Source organism: Sciurus vulgaris (genome assembly GCF_902686455.1).
Source record: "Sciurus vulgaris genome assembly, chromosome: 4".
NCBI lineage: Eukaryota > Metazoa > Chordata > Mammalia > Rodentia > Sciuridae > Sciurus > Sciurus vulgaris.
The window spans coordinates 133,634,530-133,661,843 of record NC_136464.1 but is presented as its reverse complement, the minus strand read 5'-3'; positions in this window follow the sequence as shown (position 1 = coordinate 133,661,843).

The following is a 27,314-nucleotide window of genomic DNA, read 5'->3' as shown; positions in this document are numbered from 1 at the left end:
TTTCTTGAATACATACTTGTTTTCATCAAAAATATATGTGACATAAGAAAATATTTTATAAAATAAATTATAAATGTCCAAGTCATTTTTTATATATCTAAAATGGTATCATATACATAAACATTTTACTAGTATGATTGGTCTGAATAAATACCATAAACATCCAGCTTTGTTGTATGTGTGTGTGTGTAGGTGTGTGTGCCTGTGCATGTATAGCCTCATTGTTTTTATACAAGTTTAGGTTCTTTGGTACACTTAAAATATCAATGAACATTATGAAATAACTGCCATTCTCTGGGAAATAATTTATGATAGGGTAAAAGAGCTGATAATTTGCCATTGATTTAATGATTTTGTACATCTAATTTGACATTGATTCCTTCCACTTTGATACAGCAGGACCAAACTTTGCCCAGAAAGATGGGAAGAGCACTTAGCTAGTAATAGTATGACCTGATAATGTTACTCATGAATTGAGAGTAATCAATGTTGGAGTGTGGTGTTTGACTGATATAATAAACTTAACTGGCATGCCTCCAGCTTTAACAGGAAAATATAACAATATTCTACTCAACTTTTTCCTGGATTTGCATACTTAATTATCTGAATAAATGTCTTTTATCCTAGAATTATGATTAAAATATTGATTCTCACATAAGAGAAATAGTAAACATTTTTTTCTACCCACATTAAAGTTGTCAAAACACTCAGTCAGGTATTTGAAACACCCTGACTGTGTTAGCAAATCATGCGATAGCATCAAGTTTGTTTTTGTAATACAAGGTGTGTTTTAATGTGAATTCATCCTATAAGTTTTCAAAGAGATGCTGTATATCAAGGAACAAATTGTGTCTATCATTAGTGTGGTAATTGCTACAGACCAAGATAGCCAAATGCAGAAATGCTAAGTACTGTATAATTAACCAACCATGAAATCATTTGGCTGGCAGCATGCAAGTCTACTTTGCTGACAAATGATAATGCCAATATTCAGCTTTGAAATGGAGAACACTTGATTAAATTTAAACTCTAAGAAATTACATTTTCAATGCCTTTATGGAAATTAGTAGCCCAGAATTGAAGACAAAAAATTTTAGAATTTCTGGAATCTTAGGTTTCCCATATTCTAATAATATATAATGAATATATTTTAAATGAATATAACTTATGGAAAATTATTTGACATATGCATGAAACAAATATGTGTTCGCATGTGCATATGTGCATATGTACACATATACTCAAACTCTTCTGAGAAACAAGAGTAGAACAACTCAAGGAAAAATAAATTTACACAAATGAAAAGCATTAATTACTCTAAGTTGGCAAAATTTGAGCTCAATTCCTTTAACGGTTAAGATCTTGTGGTATAGTTACATGTTCAACAGATTTTAAATGTTACATTATTGTACAATGATTATATACCACTAATTTTCCTAGACTGGCATTGTTTTATATAAATTTATTATTTTTAATATAGTTGATTCATTGTATATATTGCTTAATTTTTGAACTCTGAAGTTTTTCTTTTAAATGTATAAGAAAGATTAATAATTTTTAAAATTCATCTCTAGAAAAGGTTGATAATTATGTAGAACACTCAATATGACTTATTGAAAGGAGGATGGCCTTGGAAAGCTCCCATTCAGAAACAAAAATATTTCTCGGAGCAACTTTTAACTAGACAATTTTATATGAAGAAATTAATTTGAGGGTTATATTATTTACAATTTTAATTAAAATTATCAAAATAAATGTGGAAAATTTCTCTTATTGTCTTAAACTTCAGTTTTTTTGCTGCTAAAGTTTGTCATTATCATATGTACCATGTAATTTTATTTTACTTATAAAGTAATTCTACTGTTTTTTGTATTAGAACTTAAATAAACATTGTACAGTCTCACTTTACTGTATTCACATAATTTGTTTTAAAATTGACAACAGATTTAAAAGTAATACAGGAATACAATACTTAATGAAAAATAAGTTGCCTAAAATTCCCATTAGTATTTAAAACAAAACTTTCAGGATTTCTTTCTGTGCATGCACCCACATAGGGTACACAAATAGAAACACACCCACACACACATACAGTTCCCCAAAGACCAATAACATACATCATAACATTGTATTATTAACCAGGTGTGGTTTTCTATTTTTGTTTGTTTAGCCTTCAATTTGTTTGGGGTTCCCAGAGCTTCCTGGATCTATGGTTTGGTGGCTGACATGAATTTGTGGAAAATTCTGTTTTTGCTGCTCCAGATATTGCTTTGTTGATTTTCTCTTTCATTAACTTCTGACATTCTCATTACAGTTTGTCCTTCATATCTGCAGGATCCAAATGCACTGATTCAATCAACCATGGATCGAAATATTCAAAAAATCTAGAAACGTTGCATCTATATTGAACATATACAGACTTTTTTCTTGTCATTTTCCCATAAGCAATGAAGTACAATAGCCATTTATATAGTACATACATTGCACTAGGAATTATAAGTATTCTAGAGATGATTTAAATTATGTGGGAGAATGTACAGGTTATATGCAAATAATATGTTATTTTATATAAGGGACTTGAACATCTGCAAATTTCAGTATTCACAGGGGTTTCTGGAACCATTTCTCCTTGATTACTGAAGATTATACACTTATGTCATTCTTTTTTTTTTCTTTTTGGTTATCCCACAGTTCCTCCATATGTAGCTACTTTTTTAGTCTTTTTCTTTAGACTTTTCAGTAGTTTCCATTGTTACATCCTTTTGAGTTCAGAGATTCTCCCTCTGCCACATCTAGATCTCTAATGAACTCATCAAAGACATTCTTAATTTTTATTATAGTGTTTATGATCTCTAATGCCTTCTTTGATTCTTTCCTAGAATTCCAATCACTGTAGTTATATTGTACCTTTGTTCTTACATTTTGTTTGCTTTGTTCATATTGATCATCATAGTTTTTTTTTTAATTCTAGTTGGATAATTTTAATATTCCTAATATATCTTACTTTGGTTTTCATGCTTTTTCAATATCTTAAAACCATAGTTTGTGTGCTGTACTATGCCTTGTAATTTCTTTGTTAAAAGGTGGTCATGAGCAGCTGGGGTTGTGGCTCAGTGGTGGAGCACTTGCCTGGCATGCGTGATGTGCTGAGTTCTATTCTCAGCACCACATATAAATAAAAAGTGAAGGTCCATTGACACAACTAAAACAAAACAAAAACAAAAAATAAACAAACAAACAAAAAAACAAGAAAAGGAAAAAGATAAAAAAAGGTGAACATGATATACAGTGTAAAAGGAATTGTAGCAAATAGGTCTATTTAATGTTGGTTAAGTGTGGGTGGGGAGGAGAAGCGTCCCATGGGTCTATGAATCAGTCTCAGTCCTTGGGTGAGCCGTACCCCTCAGCTGTGAGCTTCACAAATGCTTCTCAGTTTTGTTTCTCCACCACCTTAGGTGTGACAAGACAGTTAAAGGCAAGTGCAGTTGGTTATTTTTCTTCTTCCATGGTAGGCTCCTACACAATTTCAGTAGTTTAGGCTCTGGTAAAGTAGTTTCTCCTGTAGGACATGTTGAGAACAGAATGAGTGAGATTTCTGAGTGAGATTTTTTTCCCTCTTCCTCCTTCAAGCAGCAAGAAGGAATTACTGTGAGGATCTAGTAGAACTCCAAGAAATCAAAGTAAAATAAATAAATAAATAAATAAATAAATAAATAAATAAATAAATAAGATGACCTTCTTATGACTTTGTTACCTTGAGTGCTAACACTTAAAAATGTTCACACTGAACATCTAGTAATATTTAAATTACACTTTAGGATTTCCTACCCCAGCACTGGTTTTCATAGAGATTTCTGCTCCAGTAACTTATGATTCTCTGTGTCTGCCTGTCTTTCACTTCAAGTCTTGAAGCAGCACGTTTGACCTGAGTTCTCATTTCTGTGACAGATCTCAGGATTGTTGATCTTTCAGTTTGTTCTGCTTTTTATTTTGAATAGCCACCCGTAAGCTTCTTACACAGTAGACATGAAAAACTCAGAGTGGAATTTTTTGATGAAAGATAACATGAAGATGTAGAAGCTCTCTGGGATGGAGTGATAAGCAAGTCATAAACAGAATATGTCCAGGGACTGCTTCAGAGGTTTGAAATGGTCTGGTCTTTCTATGTGTAACTCTGTCACAGCTGAGCTAGATTCTCAGACAACAGTTGGGAGAATTGGGGAAAACCAGGCTAAAAGGCATTGTATGTATGAATTAATCATGTTTAAGGGTCATTATGGGAGGTTCTCAGACAGCAATATTTCTATTCAATTCGGAAACATCTGCAGGGATTTTTACCAGATTGATTGTCTGTCTTTTTTGCAGGTTTTATTGAGAGTCTTTCAGTAGCACAATATCAGCTGCTGAGCCTGCATCATCATGGCATTTCTCATATGCCACAGGGTTTATATTGCCAGACTCCATATTGATCTGCTTTATCTGGTTTACCTTTATAGAGCATTTCACATCTTTGTTGATAACGCTAACTGAGTTGCTGCAGGACTGAAGGACTGCTCACAGTATATTGCAGTGAAGGTTGTAAAGTGTCTTTAGAATGCAGCAAAATTGACAAGAAGAAGAGCTTATGATTCTGAATGCATTGACAATAGGCCCTTAAGATGATTATCTAAACTATACAGAATATATTTAGCCTGAATCTAATCTGAAAATTTCTCAGCTACTGTCTCAGTCATACTGTATGGTGTGACATTTCAGAATGCATTCCCTTTAATAAAAACATGCTGTAGTACTTTTTTGTTGTTGTTGCTATGGTTAATAAAATTTGAAATCCCTTTGGGCAGTATTCTCCTGTTTTACAAATAGACTGCAAAGTTTTTCCCCTTCGCAGGGCTTTGAACTATATTTGTCAGCTTTATTCAACTACTGTTATCAAGCAGATACTTTGCTTTGATTTTTAACTCTAAAATTTTATTCATTTGTTTGTTTAGCCCATTATTAATAATTATTTGTATTGCAACTTATATAACTCATGAGGTTGACCTTAGAAATGTCAATCTTCAACACTATATTATTCTATTATTTGCTCTATGAGTATTTGCCATTTAAAAATATGATTACATTACTATGTGAATTTTGTACCTATAACTAAGAGTCAAATAATCTATAGAACTTATTTTCATTTAGATTACAGGGACTTTCAACTCTTTATAGCTATTTATTTTGTGACAGCCAATCATATTACTAAATGTCTTCATCAGCTTTTCATTACTGTGACAAAATACCTGAGTTAATTATTTTAAAAGAAGGAAAGATTTACTAAGTCTTATAGTTTTGAAGATTTCAGTACATGATTGACTGGCTTCATTGATTTTGAGCTTGGGCAAGGTAGTAAATCATGGCAGGAACCCATGGCAAAGCTTATCACCTGGTGACATCTGGGAATCAAAGATTAAGAAAGAGGAGGGGCCAGGTCCCAATGTCCCTCTCAAGGGCATGTCCCCAATGACCTAAATTATTTTTGTTAGTCCCCACCTCCTAATTATTCTATCACCTCAGATTAGTACCAAAAACTAAGAGTAAGCCTTTACCATATGGGCCTCTAGGGGACACTGATCAAATACACATTCAATTTTAGAAATAGTCTTTTAACTTTTCTTTTACTTTCTGGACTGCACCCTTTCTATCAGAGCCACACACTTTTCCTGTCCTCTTATTCTCAAAATATTGTTACTTACTAAATTTTGTTTAAAATTGAGAATTTATGACAATACAAACATCATTTACCTGTTTTCTATCAAAAGTATGCTTTTCTGCAATTATGTTTTCTCTGGAAAAAATAGAGATGCTCCTGAACTTGTGATGAGAATAATGAGGCTATTTACTGATAAATTCCTTGTAAGTTGAAAATACCCCAAATCAGAATGCATTTATTATATCTAACTTACTCAATGGCATAGCTTAATGACATAGGCCACTGTAGAGTTCCAGTTGTTCAGCCTCCTGATTGCATGACTGACTGGAAGCTGTGGCTTGCATCTGCTGCCACTCAACATCACAAAATAATTTTCTACTTCATATCATAGCTAAGGAAAAGATCGAAAATTCCAAATATAGTTTCTACTGAATTCATGCCATGTTCACACCATCCTAATGTTAAAAAAATCATGTCAAACCATTGTAAATCAGACACCATCTCTATTCTGTTTGCTTAGAACAGTCTGTGTATTTAGCATTAATTAAACTTTGAATTCTCTAAACCACATTTCTTCTTTTCCATTTTCTTTCTTCTCATTCCCAACAATCTTATAATGTGGATATTTTTCTAAACTGATCCTTAAATTATCTTTTCATTTGCATTATCCAATCATTTATCTGTATTTTTCTATTTTGAAGCTATTTATCAATATTTTCTTTCCTTGCTTCTTTGGTTATTTTCTAATCTCTACTTCCATTTTCTGTTTTCAAAGAGCTCTTTTTATCATTTCATTTATAGTAGTCAATTCTTATTAACAGTATCTCTTTTATGTGAATAATACTACCTTTCAAGAGATTTTTTTCATGGCATAATATGAGATTCCTCCCAATCGTGTTTTCCTAGATGATTGTACCGGTCTCTTTCATATCAGATGCTGTTCACATTTTTGCTAATCTGTGACTGTCTAGTCATATCTAAAATAATCTATAGAAAGCTCGTAGGTTGAGAGGCACATCAAATGTGGCCTTACTTTTCGCCTACCTGTCAGATTCTTCTCTTGGGAACCCCCTAGATGTCAGTATTTATAGTCTTCTTCTCTTTTTTGATACATCAGAGAAGCCTTTTCCAGACACCTGACTGCCTGTTAGGAGGCTGGCTGCTGGTATGGTAGGGATGAGTGGGAACAGAATGCCGGGGCCACATTATTCAGCATCATGAAACCTTTGATTTCACACATTACTCTTTCTTCCCCAGTGGGTGGTGTTTGCTCTCAATCCTACTGCATTTATGAAAAAATCTTCTCTGGGTAAAAATATCTTTTACCTGGAAGGAGTGAGGTCAGTTGACATTCCCTGTGTGAAATGATTCAGGGATTCTTAAAAGGTCTTTTATTCAATTCTCTTGATGTAGTCTCATACTCCTCCTCTCACAGGAACTAGTATGGCCCATTACTAAGCTGTTTTATGGTAGGGTGTTCCAGGATCTAATTTCTATCATTTTGTGTCTTTTCATAAAAGCAGGCTGAGGATTTCCTGGATTATATCATTTTATCTTCTATTCTCAATTTCCTTATGGTGTTATATCTTTTTTAAAAATGCATTTGACATAATTTTGGGACAGTTTCAGTATGAACAGGAGAAAAATATATTTGATTAATATGCCATGTCTCACAGTAACCATTCAGACAATTTTCTTTTATGTTTTTTGAGTTTTTGAAAATAATATATATTTAAATGTTCTTTCATTATGCAGAAATTTAAATAAATATTATTTTAAAATATTTTATCAAGGCGTTTTGAGATATTTTAAGAGTTTCTTACCGTAATAATTTTGAGAGGAGGGAAATTCTAATAATTTCTTCATTTCTCTGATAGTCATATAAATTACTTAGTGCTAAGTATTTTTAAATGTTAAGAACACAAAGAAAGTAAGATATAAATTTAATTATTGTCACCCAGAGTAACCATGGTTAATATGTGCCCATAAGTAGTCAGTGTTTTGCTTTTCTAATATAACTTTTAAGCTAATGAAATAAATAAATAATAAAATTCATTTAATCAGCACTGTCTACTCACATATATAATAAAAACTTTTCTGAGCAAAATAATTCAATAACTTTTTTAAATAAATATGTATATTCTATACCAATATATCAACCTATATGTTTATTACATATTTATATTGGACTTTTCAGAAGATTTCCAAAGTTATACTGTGAAGATCATTCTTTAGTTCAAGAAACACTGTTCACCTCAGTTGATAATTAATACTAGAAACAACTATTGTCAGAAAGATTAATTTGCAAAACTAAAATCAAATTATATTTGACAATCAGTTTGCAAGTCATATTTCTTTAGTTGAAATAACTACATATATCTAATAAATCAATCCAGTCATCTATGAGTATGTTTTTCCATTAGTTCATCTTACTCGTTTCAGAAAGAAACTATTTTGCATGTAATTAAGGGCACAAAGGGAGCATTATAATATTTCTTTATAAGTCCCGTAGACAATTACTTAGAAAATTAACTGGCCTTAAGTCATTTTGATTTCTGATATAGCGTTTTACAGATACCATGGGAAATGGATTCATGTGTTCACTTAAACTTAAAACTGCTTTCTAAAGAAAATTTTGGTTTTGCCTTCTCCTGTTCTGATGAACTTCCTGAAGGCTATTTAACAAGTTGAACATCCAACTTACAATTTCAAAATTATTTTTTATCACTACCTATTTTTTAAAACATTTTTTGTCTTAAGTTTAAGAATCTATCCTCAAACAACAATATAAAATACCACTGAGAACCCCAGTGAAAGCACAATTTGAAAAAGTTAAACATCTACTCTATAAGAAATCTGATTGATAGAAATAATATTGATGAACGATTATAGAGAAACACACAGTCACTCCGTTTTTTTTTGAGTAATATAAATATTCTTTAAATATTATTATTTGATCACTAAGAAATTTGACTTTTGGTAATGCATTGGTACTCTCCTTTGGCAACAAGGAAAGGACACATAAAATCATATCTGGATTACAATATAAATCTTTAATGCACTCTTTAACACACCATTTAGTATATTAACCACATATGACAATTCTTTAAAACAAGGGCTATGAAGACCCACTATAAATGTCATGAAAAGGTAACTTAAATTTCTTATTCAGTGTCCCATCTCCAATTCTTACCATAATTTATGTTTATATATATATATATATATATATGAACAAATGAAGAGACCACTGTTGATAGAATGTATTTTTGCTAGACAGTTGTTTCAATCATGTCATAAATAAAGATATAGACACATAAGGTTTCAATAGTATTGAAGGACAAGGGATGAGGGAGGCAAAAAGAAACATAGCTTAAAAAATTGCCCCAATCTTGAAATTATGATGGAGGCAGATTATTTTCATTTAATTCTCAAAACTTGTCTATAAGTTTTACTTACTAACTCTCACAAATGTCTCTATAATTTAATAGCATCTGAAGGAACTAATAATTGGGCTCCTTAACAGGACCACCTGTATTAGTTAGTGACAGTCTATAACTCGTTTTCATTCATAGTTTTGTACTATTTGGTAGTACTCATTTGAAATTCTCTACTCTTTTAAAATATGCTATGCAAGCCTGTTTTTTTTTTTCCTTTAATCATTGCTAAACTCTGAATTTCTTCCCAAAAACCAATTTAAAGAAGAAAGGAGACTTAAAAAAGATAGTCACTAATACATATTTTACTATTATTTTTCCATTTGAGAAAGGTAGAAAAATAGCTAAAGATATCCTACATAGCTGTGGGACAGCCTCAGTCAGGCAACTTTTTTTTAGTATTACTAAAAGCTGGATAATTCTCTCAAGTACAGAAGATAAACATAATGGGAGAGATTTTAGTTTGTGAAGCCCATATCAATGTTTCTAACTTCTACATCTTGCCATATGTATATATTTTTCAGAATGCGTCACTGATTTGAATAGGCAATTATCTATATGGATCGATGGTGGGATATGGTAAATAGTTCTAAAAAGAGCCTAAATATAAAATAGCTGGTGACTAAATGTCTTATCTAAAACATTAATCCATCTGTTCAAATTAAACCAGTGTATGTTTTAGGAAAATAAACTATAAGTAAATAAAACTGAGTAATGAAATAAAAGCAACATTCTTTCTGGAACAAATGTTCTGGATATTAAAAACTACACTGCTTTTTTGGGGGTGCTCTTTTGAAAGAATATTTCTATGGCTTTCAACATGAAAATGACTATCTTGGGATAAACAAGTCATGATAAGTTTGGTTTGAATTATTTTCATTTTACATTATTCCTTTAAATGGGCCATAATATAGACAAATATTGATTTTGTAGCACATTTCACATAAATCTTAGAAGTATCCAGCAGCATGCATTGTGTCTTATACTTTTCCTACATAAGGAGAGGGCAGCTGCCACATGACAGAGCAAGTGGCAGTAGAATGAGCCAAGTCAGAGTGAGGAATGTTTGGAGGAAACTGCTCTTCTTTTCTGCTTTGCTGGGTCACTCATATGAAATAAATGAAGTCATTATCTAACTTGTGTTGCCCTCACAAATTATCCTTTAAAAGTTGAAGTCTCACATAGGATTCAATGTGCAAACCTGAAAGGATTTTAAGTTGTCATGTTGCATAAGTGATGCCTGATATACGATAACACATTTTCTTCAAATACATCGTTTTAGAGGAGAAAATTTTGAAGGAGACATAACTAGAGAGTAAGTTTGGATATTTGACTGATATCTTTAAAGTATTATTACAAGTATTCTGGGCTAAGGGCACAGAGACATGTGTAAGCACAATTTTACAGAATTTTCCTCTTGCTATATAGAACTCTGCCTCCTGATTGTCTTCTTTCTCATGCCAATAATTAAGACTCTCTTTTTCCCTCTCTTCCTCTAACATATACCGTGTAACATATACACATATATATGTATAACCTTTTTTCTTTGGATGAATACTGAATGCTTCCTATTCCCCGTACTTCTGTTCTTGGTCATTTCGAGTTCTTCATCTCCTGTACCACTCATTACTATTTATACTTATAACACCTAAAACAGCCTGTGGAATCTGCATTTCTCCTGTCCCATTACATTGCCTCATGTATGCCCTGCAGATAATATCAAGTTAAAAATGGGCCATCATGTCAATTTCTTTTACCAAATATCTTCCTAATTATATCTTAAATGTATTATCAGCTATTCATTACCTCAAGGAAAAAAAATGCATCAGTGCTAAATTTGTAAAATTTACTGTTAAATATGTTCTATGTCTAAAATAGTTCTTAAAGAATTTTTTTTTTCACTTTCACCATCTTTCAACCCTTCAATAGATCTCTTTTATCATGTAAGAATCTCGACATCACTGTCTTACTGATCTTTGTGATCTCATTGTCTCTTTTTATTCCATCTACCATATTACTGCCAGAATTTTCATTGGTAAACACCAAATAGAACCATTATATTTTTCCAACTTCATGTATTTCCATTTTTCTTAATTCAAAAACTCTCCACAGCAGTCTGAACTATTTTCTTCTCTATATCTTCACATCCTAAAACATAACCACAATGAATCAATGACAGTTTCTCACATATGCTATGATTTATGTAAATAAAAAGCTTTTTTCTTTTCTTGACATATTTCTTTAAATCTCATAAATGTGATAGGTACCTCTGATTTGAATCTGATACATCTTTAAATTTCAATTCATGTGTAGCTCTCTGCTCGGTTGTGAAAATCTCCGATTTTTCAGAGTCGATTCTAATCATATGCTTATGGTGGTTAAACTGACTAGATGGTGAGCAGTTGGAGTATAAGATCCATTTTTAAATCATGCTTGTATGTCCTCTGTGCCTATTGTTGGCCCTTAATACATATTAGTCATTTGAAAAACTGAGCTTATGATTTTTCCAGTTGAAATGGAAAAACAATACCAAGCATATTTCCAGAAGTGATAAAGAATGTCCTTGGGGTCCTAGCCAACATTCTACCTATCAGCAAAATGGGCTGTAATGTCCCAGGGCAAACTCTAACAGAGCACTAACTGCACAGCTTTGGAACTACTCAGATTGATATTAACTTCTATTATGGAGCACATTTGGGGAGTTCTATGGCAGGAAATACACACTATAGAACTAAATTCTCATCTTTTCATTGTGTGCAACTCAGTGATAACTGGACTGTTAGAGAAAGAACATTTTTTGTGGTTTCTGTCTAAGCTTTCTGAGTAGTTTTGTGCTGTTTCAAAGTAATTTAACTCTGGGGAGGGAACAGCAATCATCAGACTAGGATCAAAATTAATAGGCTCCTTATTGATCACACAGAGCTATTTACTCCGCATTCTTGCCAGAGTCAAATGTAACATTTCTTCACTTGTACCTCTGATTGTCTTTGGGGACCATCATCCACAGATGTGTGAGTTGCAAAATGTTACTTATCTCATTCACATCACTGAAAAGGGCAGAATCATGTGTTAGATATTTGAACATAGTGTGGACTGTTCCTGTTCAGATTATGAACTAAACTAAAATTCTTGAGGAATGATCAAGAACTAAACAGAAGATGAATGAATGATACAACTTGTGATATATCATTGATGCCTATAATTGTTTTAACCATTACAGTTTTTGTTTATTTCTAAATACAGTAACAGAGGTAATAAATTGAGTCTCTTAGTTATAAATCTGTAATACTGATAATTATAGTTTTTTTTAAAATGCTGGGTTATTTTTTCCATGCACCTTTGTGCAGTTGCTGATCTATAAACTTTCACCAATAAATCTCATGCTGTTTCTGGGCACTTTCTGTGGATTCCTCAGAACCTATCCACTACCCTTACACCACTGGGCTGTGAACCTGATACCTCCTCCCTTAGGTCAAGAGCATTTTGTAACACTGCCCACATATATTTGTGGAGTAAATTATACTGTACATTATATTTCCTTGCTTTTAAGTCAGATAGTTTATGTTTATAATCAATAATGAAGATGAGTGAAAAAGCAAGGCATGGCTCAGATTCCCTCATATTTCCCTTATGTAATATTTTCCCCGAGATCTTTGAGCATGAATTCATTTTTAGTTATTAGATTTAGATCAATAATCTTACTGCAAAAACAAGAATTATATCCAGTGCAGAAGAAATAATAAGCAAAAATGAAAGACAAGGAAGAGTACAAACTTATGTAGAATAAACTGCTTAGGGTGGAATTGAAAACAAATTCCCTTTAACGCTTATCATATTTAATAATGATAGTGATTTTCCTGGGTGGGAATGTTAGAATCCCATCTCAACATTACATGATGATGTTTCTTTGACTAAATTTAATATAAAATTTAATTTATTATTTCATTTATTTAATATATTAGTTTGTAATTTTGAGCATTTCAGTACACATCATGTTTACTGGCTTAAAAATTTGTGTCATTAAGGTAAATATATATGATATTTTCTCCAGATGAAAGTAGGTGTGTATATGTGTATGTGTGTGTGTGTGTGTGTGTGTGTGTGTGTGTGTGTATAAAGGATATTTAATCTGTATGATACCAAATGGAAAGTGAGTTTACTTCTGTATTCTTTCCTATGGAACCAAACTAGTTTTCAACTTTTTCCTAGAAACCCAAGAGAAATATCAAATCATGTAAGGATGTGTTAATTTGTAGCTTAAAAAATTGATATAGTTACTGACACATAATGCATAAAAGTTGTAATATTTACTGTATTTGCTATAAAATGTAAGATTCTCTGTATGGTCATTTGGGAAATTTAGTTTGTATTCTAAGAAGAGTACAATCATCTGTGTTTCTCTTATTGTAGGGGCAAACCAATTTATACCCACTTCCATCAATAAGCCATTTTTCTCTGTTTATGTTATGTAATCAACATAAAATGAAGATAATTCTTTAAGTAATTTCTGTAATAAATGATTTTACATTACAAACAGTAATCCTTATAAACATAACCACATTTAAATGTACACATTTAACAATCCTGTCTTTAAAGGATTCTTGTTTTCTTTTCAATAAAAGAAAATCCTTTATTGACCAACTGTCATTCCATTTTACATTTATACATATCCCCTCCTCCACCAACTCAAATTCCCATTTCTAGAATTAGTTTGCTTCTGTTCATTTGTTAATACTGAGAAACATTCTCCAAAGAATGAATGGAAAAGAAATGAGGTTGGAGTGATAAATGGGAACTAGGATCAGAAGGTAGCTGAAAAACATATTTAGGAATTAAAAATTCCTAAAAGCAATGGGAAACCAAAGGCATTTTGGTGATGTATTTAATATTGATAGTTTAAATGAATTTACTTAAGTTGCCATGTGAAAAAAAAAATTGAAGGTGTCAAAACTGGTAAAGATTGTTTTAGCAATCTGAACCAGAATTGATTTTGACCTGACATAATGATGAGGCAGCCGTCATCAAGAATCAGCATAATTTCTGAACTTACATGGAAAACAGGGAGAAAGGGGAAATAATTGATGTCTCCTGTATTTCCACCTTGCTAATGTCATGGATGATGGTCATGTGTACAGAGTTAGAGAGTGAAGGAAAAATCATTGTTTGGAGAAAAATGAGTTGAAAGTGTTCACCCTAGTTTGTAATGCTTCCTAAATAGATGCTGAGAAAAAAATTAAAAATCAAGCAGTTTCTTTGGAAGAAAATTTTGAGAAATACTGGGAGGAGAGGAGAAAGTGAAGGAGAGAATAGAATGCATCAATGAAGGATTTATTATGCAGTAAGAAAGATATCAAATAACTGTCTATATCTAGTGGAAAACTGAGGTTTGAGCCTGCAGGAAAATTTTAGTGTTTCTAATGTGTAAAAAATGTGCACTAGTGTTATTTGAATTGGGAGAAAAGGAAGCTGGAGTATTTATAGATCACGTAGCTAGAGTATTTATAGAAGACTTCTGCCTGGGGATGTTAATTCCCTTCCACTTCTGGCATTCATGCAGGTGACAGAGTGGATTTGAGACACTAGAGAAAGTCCTGTTTTGGCAGTTGGAATTGGAGCCAAAGTGCACTAAAGGGGATAGGGAAGAAGATATTTGTGGGCCAAAGACCATTTTCTACTGAATGGACTGAAGAAAATTAGTAAGTTAAAATTCAGGAGAATATATTTTTTTGAGAAAAAAACATAAGAAAAGATTTTAAGAAAGATGAAAGCATACTATTGAATTCTTAGAATTTAGGAGAGATATGAACCAAAAAGATTCCAGTAGTTCATAGCTAAATTTGTTACTTATTACTTTACATGAAAACTTTGAGTAATAGCAGGGAGTTCATACTTTATAAAATACTTTTCTAATTCTGTCCTTCCAGTTATAGCTTATTAATTCATTCATTTGCTTACTTACTTATTATCAATTGACATCCTCATTATTACTCTAACTTACCAAGGTTCAGTTTGGTTCTATTTTTGCACAAGGGAGAATCATGTTTCTCTAATTGCTTTGTCCAATTAAATGTGAAGCAGTGAATTGGCACAGATCTTCTGTAACAAGCACTATTATTGCAGATTGCAAATTTTTCTTTGGCTCAGTGGTAAATAGACATTTGAATGTTTATTGAACGTCTCTCTATTCTGCAGATAATTTTTAACTCTAAGTGTCCTAAAAATTAAGACATATAACTGGTCAACTCAGTATATCTTTCATCAATATCTCAGGTTTTTAGGATGCATGGCCCTTTCCCTTCCTCTTGCCTTTCCCCATTTTCACGTTATCAAAAATTGCATTATTTTCTAGCATTAAACATTAGTTTTTTATTATCTCATCATTTTAATATAGATTTTGGTATGAAGTAAATCTTCATGTTTTTTTTTAAATAGAACTGACTTTCTTTCAACAGAGAGAAAATATTTATTTGGCTTATGATTCTGAAACTTCCATTCTCCATTTGGGTGGTCCATTTTGGGAGTCTTTGGTGAGGGCAACAAATGTAAATGTCAGGGATCACGTGGCTGAGCAAATGGCTTACATCACAAGTCAAGAAGAGAAATGAAGCTGAAAGTCTGAGGTCCCAAAATCTCCTTTGAGCGAATGTCTGCTGCAACATAAGGAAATTCCTTATGGTCCCACTACTTAAATGTCTATTGCACCTTCCAATACTACTGCTCTGGGGACTAAGCCTTTATACTTGAACCATTGGGGTTACGCTTATTCAAACCATTGCAATATGCCCCTTGTCTTCAAAAGTTCATGTTCATCTTGCAATGCAAAATTCTTTTATTCCATTCATAAGAGTTCCAAAGTGTTAATGGTTCCAACATCTCTCAAAAGTTCAAGTACAAAGTCACATCTGAAACTCAAGGCAAATTCAAATGTGAACATTTAAAAATAATTTTTAAAATTATGTAATTTCACGACAGCACGATGGGACAGGCACAGGGTAAACACTCCTATTCTATATGACAGAAACAGGCAAAAAGAAAGAAGTGATTGGTCCAAAGAAAGACTGGAACCCTAGAGGAAAAACATTAACTCTTAAAATTCCCTATCTAGCATTCAGTGTACATTGTAATGTGATGTGGGTCCCCAGTGGATGGCCCTCCCTGCTTGAATAGCTTTACTGCTTGCAGCTCATGTGGCTACTCTCAGACTGGTTTTGCATGGCGCCTTCCAGCTTTCATTAGTAGGAATTGCATGGTGCCGGTAACTTCAACTTCCTGGGGTCTTCATTGCAACTTTATTCCCTCAGCTCCTCTGCATATTGCTACAGTGAAGCCTTTCTGCAAGGACACCCTTCCCTTAGCACATTTCCTGGTCTGCTAGGTTGCCCTTTGAAATCTCATCGGAAGCTGCTATCATCCCTTAACTCTTTTATTTGACATGCTTGAAAAATCAGCATTAAGGGAATGATTCCTAGGTCTCCCACTAGCATAAGCTGCACCTAGGCCCACTTGAACCATGGCTGCAGCTTCTGAGAGCTTTGCTGGGTGAACACAGGGAAATTAATTCCAGTGGTCCTAGGCATACAGGTTGACCTGCCACTCATTCTTTCATTCTTGTCTTAGAAAGTCTTTGAAACAAATTTGTATTTCTACATTTCTTAGTCTGTGATAGGAACTGAGGTTTTGCCAATTTCTGAGATGCCCTAGAAGCATCTTTCCTATTGCCCTAATGCAAAGTACTGAACATTTCTTTTTTAATCAGTGTTAATCATTTAAGCAACTGCATCTTCCTTAGCCACATGTGTGCAAATTTTCAATTCTTTCCATTCTACTCTTTTATCGCTCTTTCTTCTCATTGTAAATTTGACTAAAATCAGCCAGTAATTCCCATATCAGTCAGAATGCTCTGCTGCCTGGAAAGTTCCTTCACCAAATTAGTCCATCCCCCTTCAAGCTCAGCCTCTCACAAAATCTTAGAGCATAGACAAAATGTATCCCAATTCTTTGTTATGGTGTAATAAGGGTGAGCTTTCCTTTAACTTCAAATAGAATCCTCATTTTCATCTGAAACTTCATCAACATGAACTATGCTGAGAGTGAACTACCAGCCTTCTGCTGAGCTCCCAGCATAACTTCCTATTAAGCTCTTTTTATATCACTATATAATTTCTCTAGCCAGCTCCTCCCCACTCTTCCAAATTTCTCCCAGAAATTGATTCCAAATGCTCCTGTACATCTTTATGTACAAAAAAACTTCATCAAATAATTTACTAAATATGACTAATTCTTCTTTTGGAAATTCTCTGAGATTCTTATTTTCTTTTCATGCTCACTACCTTCACTTTACGATTTTTAGCTTGTTCCACAGAGGAAGGCTTTTTTTTTAATTGAAATATGATAACAATTGATTTTATAATATGATTTTTAAATGTTGTATTACCCACTTTCTCACTTATAAATATGTTTGAAAGTTGGCATTTTGGTATCTAGGATCTTTCCTTGAGATATTTTCTTTCTTTGATTTCTGTAATTTTTTTAAATATAACACACACTTCAACAGGAAAAGTTAGTTTTTCCTCAATTATATTTCTTGTTTGTTCTATTTAATTCTCTATATAACTAAAAATCTATTTTTTAATGACAGTTGACATTGATCATGAAGCCTACCCAAAGAATACCAACATATCAGCACATGCTATACATGCTATAACCTCTGTTCTTTCCTAGAGTATATGATGCTTTAGAATTCTCCTCTAGTTATTTAAGGTCCTGTGAATTATTGACTTATGGCATTATATCAGAAACTCCCAGTCGGTTGTCATATCTTCTAAAGGTGGTATCCATCAGAGAATTTTAAGAAGAACCGCATTTTCAAAAGGTGTTTAATCAATTATTTTTAATTTAATATGAGTTATTATTTTAAGACAATAATCCACATTCAACATATTATCCCATATATTTTATTTGCAGTAGGGACATAAAGATGTGAAATGCAACATGTTACTATCTTTTAAAACAGAGACCTGATGAAAAAGAAATGTTTCGTGCAATGTATCCATATAATTGTACCTATTCTCTATTTAATATTAGATATTAAATGTCTAAAATAGTCTTTATTTTAAATTAGAAAAATTGGAAGATAAATGTACTTTTAGTAGTATTTAAAACAAGTCTTATTACAAGGAAATCATTTCTCATATTGTTTTATATTCACATGGTAATTTGACATTGGGAATTAATATAGATAATATAGGCAATAAAGTTTAATTTTGATTTGTAAACATAGACACTTTTTAAAGATTTACTTTATATACTTTATACATTATTTCTTTTGCAAATTATTACCTTTTATATGTCACAATTCATTTTTTTCAGATAAAATTATCAAGAAATCAGGGTAACTAAAATAAATGAGTGATACTGAACCCTTGGGTTCAACAATTATTCAGTGCCAACTTTTTTTTCTATAATGTTAAGTCAGTTGTTAATGAAATTGTGGGGAATATTTTTAGTAATGATTTGTTCAGGTCTTCTAACATACAAGCTTGTTATACTTGTAATGTCTATAATACTGCAAAGCACATAGTAGATATTAAACAAGTATTTGTGGAATTTGTGATGAATGAATATGCTAAAATTGACAGAGATAAAACTTACATGAAATAGTAAAGGAAATTACCTTTGCATTAATCTGTTCATTGATATGTCATAAAATAAGCATTTATTGAGTGCCTATCACTTGTTTTATAAGACCAAGAAGAACAGGGTGGACTAAACACGTTTCTCATCCATGTGAAGTTTGTATGTATTATGGCTTGGATCTTAAATTTCCTCCAAAGGCTCCTGTGTTGAAGGCTTAGTTCTTAGCTGGTGGTGCTATCAGCAGAGGATGCAGACTTGAGAAGGGGAGCATATTTGAAGGAAGTAGAACACTGGGAGATTGCTTTTGAAGGGTCAGTCTTTATCCTGGCACCTCCTCTTGCTTTCTCTTCACTTCCTGGACACCACAAGGTGAGCAGATTTCTTCCACCACAACATCCAAACATTCAGGATGATGTTTTTGCTTTGCCACAGTCCTTAAAAGCAATGAAGTTGACAGGCTGAAGCTTCTGAATATATGAGCCAAGATAAAACTCTCCTCCTTTAATATGGACAGAGAGTGAGCTATGGTCATCATCTGATCCTGCAGTGTTGGCAAAGTCACATCTGAGAACCTTCCTTGCCAGACACAAGAATATGTGAACAGCCTTGACACTGGGCTCTGATGCCAACAATTATCAGACATTCCACTATGATGGATTTTCCAGGTACATCAGAATAACCCCCAAATATTCTAATTTTGTAAACTCTAAGTGCACAAGCAAGTCTCTTGAGACATCACAGGCCTGATCAATTTGCATAGTTAAACTTCTTGATCATGAGACCCTATATAATAAACACACAGAGCTAGTTCTGGATCACTGTTTTCCATCAGAGGACAGTGTCCCACCTGGCCCCAGTTTTGCTTAAAAATATCTCGGTATTTTTAATAATCTCTTGTCACAAATCCTCATGATCTTTTGCTGTTACTGTGCAGGTTGCAGCATTTTAAATTGTTTTTCTCAGGTATTTTGTCAGAGGCATGGCAATTTGACTAAGAAAAAATGTCAGTAGGGGGAGATAGAAAAAACAGGATTTTAGATATTAGTATAATTGCCGTAAATAGTATTTATTAAGTATTAGCAGACTGGATTAAAGAATGACTGAGTAGAGTTCAAAAAGGCATTTTCACCAAAGCCCTACTGATAATAGAAAAAGCACTAAAACTGAAAAGAAGAGAATATAATGGTATTGAATTTTTGGTAAATCAGACAAGTAGTTTTTGTTTAAAATATCTTAAGCGCTCCTAAGTATTCCAAGAAGGAATAAATTGATGTGGGGGTCACTGAAAGGAAAATTTAGGAGCAAATTTGGGAAATAACCACTTTTATTGAAGCCTAAACTTTACTTCTTACTGTGTCTGATCTAGAGAAACATGAGTTAAATATGCATGTTCATATTTTATATATCAATTTTTATCATATTTAAAAATAATTTAGTAGTTGTTAAGTCAGTATTAAGTACAATCCATTTCTGTAATTTATAGTAATGATCATTTCATGATAAAGTAAAGAGGAAGAGACCAAATCATATTTCACATGAATATATTATTTTTATTATTTGTCAAGAGATTCTTCAGGACAAAAAGAACAAATGAAAGGAAAAAATGCAAAGGCAAAGGTACATATTGACAAAGATTGATTCCTTAGACAAACTTTAGTCAGCTCATTTCAACGTTTATTTTAGTCAGAAGCCCCTCTTACATTTGATGTTTCCTCTTTTTTGTGTGTGTATAGAGAGGGGCGCTACAGGGGATTGAACTCAGTGGCACTCAACCATTGAGCCATATCCCCAGCCCTATTTTGTATTTTATTTAGAGACAGGGTCTCACTGAGTTGCTTAGTGCCTCACTTTTGCTGAAGCTGGTTTTGAATTTGAGCTCCTCCTGCCTCAGCCTCCCAATAATTTTGTTTCACTGACTCTCATATTGTTCCTTGGCTGTAAATTCCCACTTTCCCATGATGTCTTCAGAGTTGAGCACAATTTCCCTCCATTGCAGAGGTTCCTGTACCTATTACAATGACCCTGATAAAAGTCTTCTTTACTGTGCTTTAGCAAGTACTATTGGATACTATTTTCTTTAGCAGTTATATAAGGTTGTGACTCAGCTAGGACCAAAGCCGTCATTGGATATCAGTTTCTGGATTCAGAAGCTGAGTTTATTATAGGTTTTTCCTAACCATTGATCTTTGTTTTTCTGCCTTTAAGACACTATGTTTCTCTCATTAAAGGTCTCTTGACTCATGCCACACAGGAGATATTCTACACTACCAAGTTTCAGCAGATGATTCAGATAATCCTAATGAATGGAAGGCAATCAAACAAGAAATTGAACTTACTATCAAAGAAATGAGGAATGTTTCTTCTTTCCTTGAGCAAGACAAACTGCTCAGTCATTTTTTTTTTCTGCACATTTATTTAATAGAAACAAACATTGGAGTAGAAATCTGGGTCTCCACAAGCACATGCAGTAAAATGAGGAGTATAAAAAATGAAGATGTTTAAGAGTTATAGATATCAGAGTTTGTGAAGAGGTAATGGATACAGAATCCTAAAATCAGGAAGCAGCAAACTAAATCACTGGAAACACAGACATATCTATCAGTTGGAGTGCTGGTAATCATTTAGTTGTCTTGAAAGGCAAATTGGCATAGGCAAATTAACATGTCCTTTTTTTAAAATATAAACAACAGTCTCCTTAGCAGGACTTTTGAAATTATTTTTCAGGGATTGTTCTAGGGGCAACATCTGATATTAATTAATAATACACATATCAAATAACTTTTACTGACTATATGGAATGTGGAACACACCATTCTTTCTTCAGTGAAATATGGTGAAATCTTGCCCAAGAGGAATCGGAGTTCTTACTACTGAGGCAGAGCTGTTATCCAGGCTGTTTAGAGGAAGTTAGAACAACATTTATCTGCCCTTTGACTGATTTAAAGTTGTGAGAACTTTCTATTTACCTAATATGAGAAAAACATATGAAGGGGAAACCTGTATAAATTGAAAAACGGTATAAATTAGAGTTCAAACCAAGATGTAGTTGTCAATTATTATAGGACCATTAGTGCTAAGTGATCTTAGCTTACACCAATGAGCAGATTTAACATTGATCCCAAAATAAATCACTATCTTTTGCAAATATCAGCTCATACTATTAGTGTAGATCAAGATTTCTCAATAGCATAGGGAAAAGGTGAATTTCAATAAATATTGCTTTGAAGTTCCTTGTTTGATTGGCAGCTAAATAGCACACATATTATATTGTTCATTGCTTTACTTTGCCATAACTGGAAAAGGTAGAAAACATTGTACTAAATTTGTTAAAAATATGAACAATAAAGAACAAAAAGTACCATTTAAAGAGAAATTACTGGCAATCTGAAGTTCATTTTTTTCTGTGTTTAATTTCACACTACTTCACAAGTCACCCAAGATGGAGACCTTGTTAATCATTCCAACTCCAGGTAATTTGTCATAAGTTCCATTCCAAACATCAAATAAAGGACACTAAATCCTATCAGTCAGCAAGGCTATGAGAAATTTAAGATACTATCAGCTGGGCTGAGGGTACATTGTCAAATTGATCAAGATAAAGAGAAATTCATTAGCTTTCATGAAAAAATGGGATTAAAAATTATTCCCTAATTTAAGTCATGCAGCACAGATACATCAAAAAACTCTTCTACCAAATAGAAGAAAGTTGACCAATTCATCTTAAACAATAGTTCACATTTTACATAAGAGTTGAACATTTATCTCGTTCCAAAAGATAATTACACTCTTTGTTAAGTTTTAAAGAGAAACCAACGTTAAAATATATGCATTCATCAAAATTCAACATGAATAATCTTCCTTTATTTAAAAATGATCTTAAAAAATGTAGGAATTATTTTTTTTTTCTTTCTGAATGATGCAGTATACCCCAGGTAAGAAAAGAGAAAAGAAGAATGTCATCAAATTGTATTAGTAATTTTGCCATTTTGAAGGTAGTTTTTACATAATATTCTTCTGGTAGTGATACTTGCTTATTTGGAATTGGTAATGGCATATGGATACTTGTATGGAAAGTTCAAGGAATGGTTAGGATATCTTACAATGCAATATTTAAGAAATTATCAGATTTATTGAAGCTGATCACACTGCCAGTGCTCTTACCTGAATTGTAAGTGGATAAATAAATCTATTTAGCAAATAATCCTTTTGAAGGAATTATTTTTTCCTTTGAATAATTAAGGTGTCTAGATGCAAAAATAGAATGGAAATCATCTTTGAGCAAAGCAAGAAAGATAATACTTATTTCCCACCTAGAATTTGATTAAATGAAAATTATTTTTTTCTTAAAGACCCAATGCTCTATTTCAGTATTTAATTATTATAGATGATTACATGTTCCTAGAAATTCTGACATTTATTATGAAAACAGAAGTATTATAAGATGACTATATCAATAAATTTAATTTGAAAAAGAAACAAATATACTTCTGTGAAAGAATTTTCAATATAGTCTGCAAAGAATATTTTTAAATGTCAGTTCAATAAAATCTATATTTGGAGGAGGAAAAAAACCTTCATTTCTTCAAGGATGTTAGGCTTCTATTTAAAATTGGAAACTTCATCCAGTAAAGCTTTCACAGAGAACCTGTGTGTTTGAGTGTCTTAAAAGACTTTGAGGAAGGTTGGGGTGAGGGAGTTCCCCTGACAGGTGTTACATATCTCTCCCAGACAATCTACTCTCTCCTCATTAGGTCAGCTAATGTTTCTGGAAAATTCTTTCATACTATATTGGTGATTTGAACTTTTTTCTGGGATTTGAAGATATACCTATTATATATATTTTCGTTCACAGATTTGCTGTCACTTTTCTTGTCACCATTGATCATACCTGGTCTAATACCAGTTCCTTTGACGAGTTGCCAATAATGTCATCATCATTGACTGCTACAGTAAGCAAAAAGTGAATATACTATATTACCAGTTATAGCTCTGTGTGGTCACAGCTGTAGGACACCTGCTACTTCCCAGTACCATTACAGGGAGGCTTTAAGCATTGGGAATAGGGAATTTCTCTACTAGGGAAGTAATTCAAATAAAGAAAAATCTTTTACAAGGTCATTCTAATAGTCACATTTCTTAGAAAGTTTTCTTTCTCCTTTTCTTCTTTTTTTATTTTTGGGAATGGGGTCTCACTATGTTCCAGTGAGGTCCAAATTTGCCATCATCCAGCCTCAATCTTCTGAAGAGCTAAGATTACAGGCATGGTCCACCACACCCAGCAGAAAGTTGTTTGTTCAAATTGGTCTTTTTTCTCTTTGTTAAATGCCATTTTACTTTGTTATATGGGCAAGAGGTCATGTTTCTCTCAGAGAACTTTTTATCCTTAAAAGCTGACAAAACCCCATCCCTGCCCCCAGTCATTCAGCTTGATAAGTAGGATGTTCTGCTGGAAAGAGCAAGATAGATAAAACCAAACTGAAAGTATTGATTTTCACTGACTCTATGCTATCTTGATATTCTAGAAGCTACTTATGTTTGCTGAGTGGTCATACTGAGAAAATTTAGTATTTAACAGTAAAAAGATATAAACATTTCCAAATTGAATGAGTATTATTTTACTCACAATGATAGTATTGACCCACATTATTCTAAAATTTTGTAATTTACAAAACATTTCCCTATGTTTTTTCACATAATTAATATTTCATTAATCCATCATTCACCTCACTCTTCCTTCATGCAACATGCCAAGGAAAAAGAATCAGGCATGTAATGATGAATCTGCATTTGGAGTAATATGAGGAATCGTGAAAAAAAAATGGAAAGGAAATGATCATTTTCATATCCTTTCTCTCTCTCTCTCTCTCTCTCTCTCTCTCTCTCTCTCTCTCTCTCTCTCTCTCTGTTTTAATATGCCTTTGCATTTGATTTTTGCTTTATGGTTATTCTCTGCTTTGGAAAGTTGTTTGGGACAAGGGTAATTAAGAGACAACATTCAAAGTATTGCCTGTCTCGAGTTTCTTGACCTCAACTTACATGAGAAAAGAAGGAGGAAAAAGTCAGTGAGGATTTATATATTAAACAACAGGAAAAATACTGGAAGTTTTGCCACGGAAATCAAGCCAGAATTCAGCACACTTTTGACAGAGGTACTCATGATAATGTCTGGGAAAGTAAAGGAATGTTGTTTGTAGCAGGACAGCCAGTTGAAGACAGAGAACTATAACTTCTAGCAAAGCTCAGAGGATATGAATTCAACATATGAAAAATATATAATATCTTCATAGTTGGCAACCACAAAAATCTAGAAATCTGAGTATTAGTTTAATCTTTCATTCAGGGAGGAAAAAATAGTATAGTTATGATAACATGACATAATATCTGGGACTGCAACACAAAGCTTTCCTCTACAGTGAGTCCAGGGAGATTGAAACAGTATACACGTGCACATTACTACAGTGAGAAGAAATAACAATATGCTTTAAAAATTAGTACACTAATTGTGATGTCTTGCTAGGTCATAGTATTTCAATGCCAGAATGAGGGGAAGAGAGTTCACTGGGTATTTAAAAAAACACAAATTTGTTTTAAGTGTCTCAATGGTGATGAGCTAAATGTTATAAACAATATGTGGGATTTTAAAAAATAATACAGCATTATCATATCATGGTAGGATATTTATCAAACCTTAATCAACTAATTGTCATACAATAAACATCTTGATGATAATAAAATTGAAGTAATATTGAATTAATACTATTTATTGAAGGTAAAATGTTTACTCATGCCTCATGGCCCTTAGATGTTTAAAATAATAAATATTGCACTCATTATCTTCTGAAATGAGCCCAATCCATTAGTACCTTGACCTAGGTAGATTGAATTTTTTATAATTTACTGTAGGTTCAAGAAAGTTTCAGATGAGTTGGTTATGAGAATATTCAAAGACAGAATTCTCCCATTACCTATTTTGATTATTTTTCAAAGCATTCTAAACATCTCACACTTTGAAGTGAAATTTCACACTGGTACATAAAAATATTCCAGTAGCCCAAAACAAAGGTAAATATAAACCATTTTATTAGTAAACAACATGCTTTGCTTTCCCAGAACAAGTTTAATCTTTAAATGTAGAGACTAACAAAAATGTCACTCTCCACTCCCGCAAAACTCCTCTAAAATTTCATCATGCCTTATTTATTCTATATAGTGTTTTATATATGTATAATATATACTTGATCTTTGGATGGTACTGGATGAACAACCAATAGTGTGTAAATGTATTTTCTGTATACACGCACACACACACACACACACACACACACACACACACACCTTCACCTTTAAGAAATTATTCCAAAATAGTCACACAATTTCTTTTTCACAAAGCCTCCAGTTTAGATTTCTATTTTCCTTTTCTTTAGATATCAATGACTACCAATGGTATTCTAATTTGTAAGCTCAGTCTACACTATCCTATCTTCTTGAGACAATTTAATAAATGATATTTCAAACAACTAAGCTCTCTTTCCAGTCCTCTTGACTCAGAATCTCTGGGCGAGGAGTTCAATGCTGTGTTTTTAATGAGCAAAATACATGATTCTGATTCAGGACCTTCTAGGACTGTATTTATAAAATTTCTGGCATAGATGCCCACCATGCATTGTCCCTAACTCCTCACTCAATGTATTCCACAAACTTTGGACTCACACATAAAGTGCTATCTGGAATCACTCAAGGTCATTTCAAAAATCCTCAATAAGCACTCCTTGTGTTAGGCTCTAAAAACGGTCCATATTGTAGATTTTCTACAGGAAGGGTTGAAACACCATCTTTACTCTCCAGAGACAAGAAGCCTAAAATTTATGGCTCATCCCTGTATTCCTCCATCTTTACTCTCCAGAGAGAAGAAGCCTAAAATTTATGACTCATATTCCTCCTCTTGCATTTAACTACTTATCATTGATATTAATCCTGAATATTTCTTGAATCACCACATGAACTCTGTTACCACGGTTTCATTCAAAGGGACTACCTCAATGGTCTAACTTGCATTCTCATCTGCCTCCAGTGTAATTCATTTCATATTCATTTTGTCAATAGCCATCAAAGTAATTCTACATAAAACCAAAATTATATTATTTGATCTTAATTAAAATTAATTTTTTTCTTTTCATTATATTTTGCATAAATTAACCCTTTCTGATCTATCTCAACTCTTCTGTATTATCGTTACCTGCCATTTATCTCCTTCTTGTCCTATCAGAAAAAATTGCTCTTAATTCTTTACCAAAAATTATCCTCTTTTCAATGATTTTGCCTTCCTACATTGCTTCATCTTCAACTTCCATACTTCTCATTCAGGTTTTCAGGTTCCATCTTAACTTCATCTTCACCAGGAACCTTCCTTGAGCTCTTCTAGGATTTTAAATATCTTTGTTCTTTGTCTCTCCAAATATGCTGTTATCTCCATGCCTTACATAGTCACTATTTCATGTGCTTCATCTGTTTGTGAGGCTATCTAATCTGGTATACTCATGTTCTGTGACTTC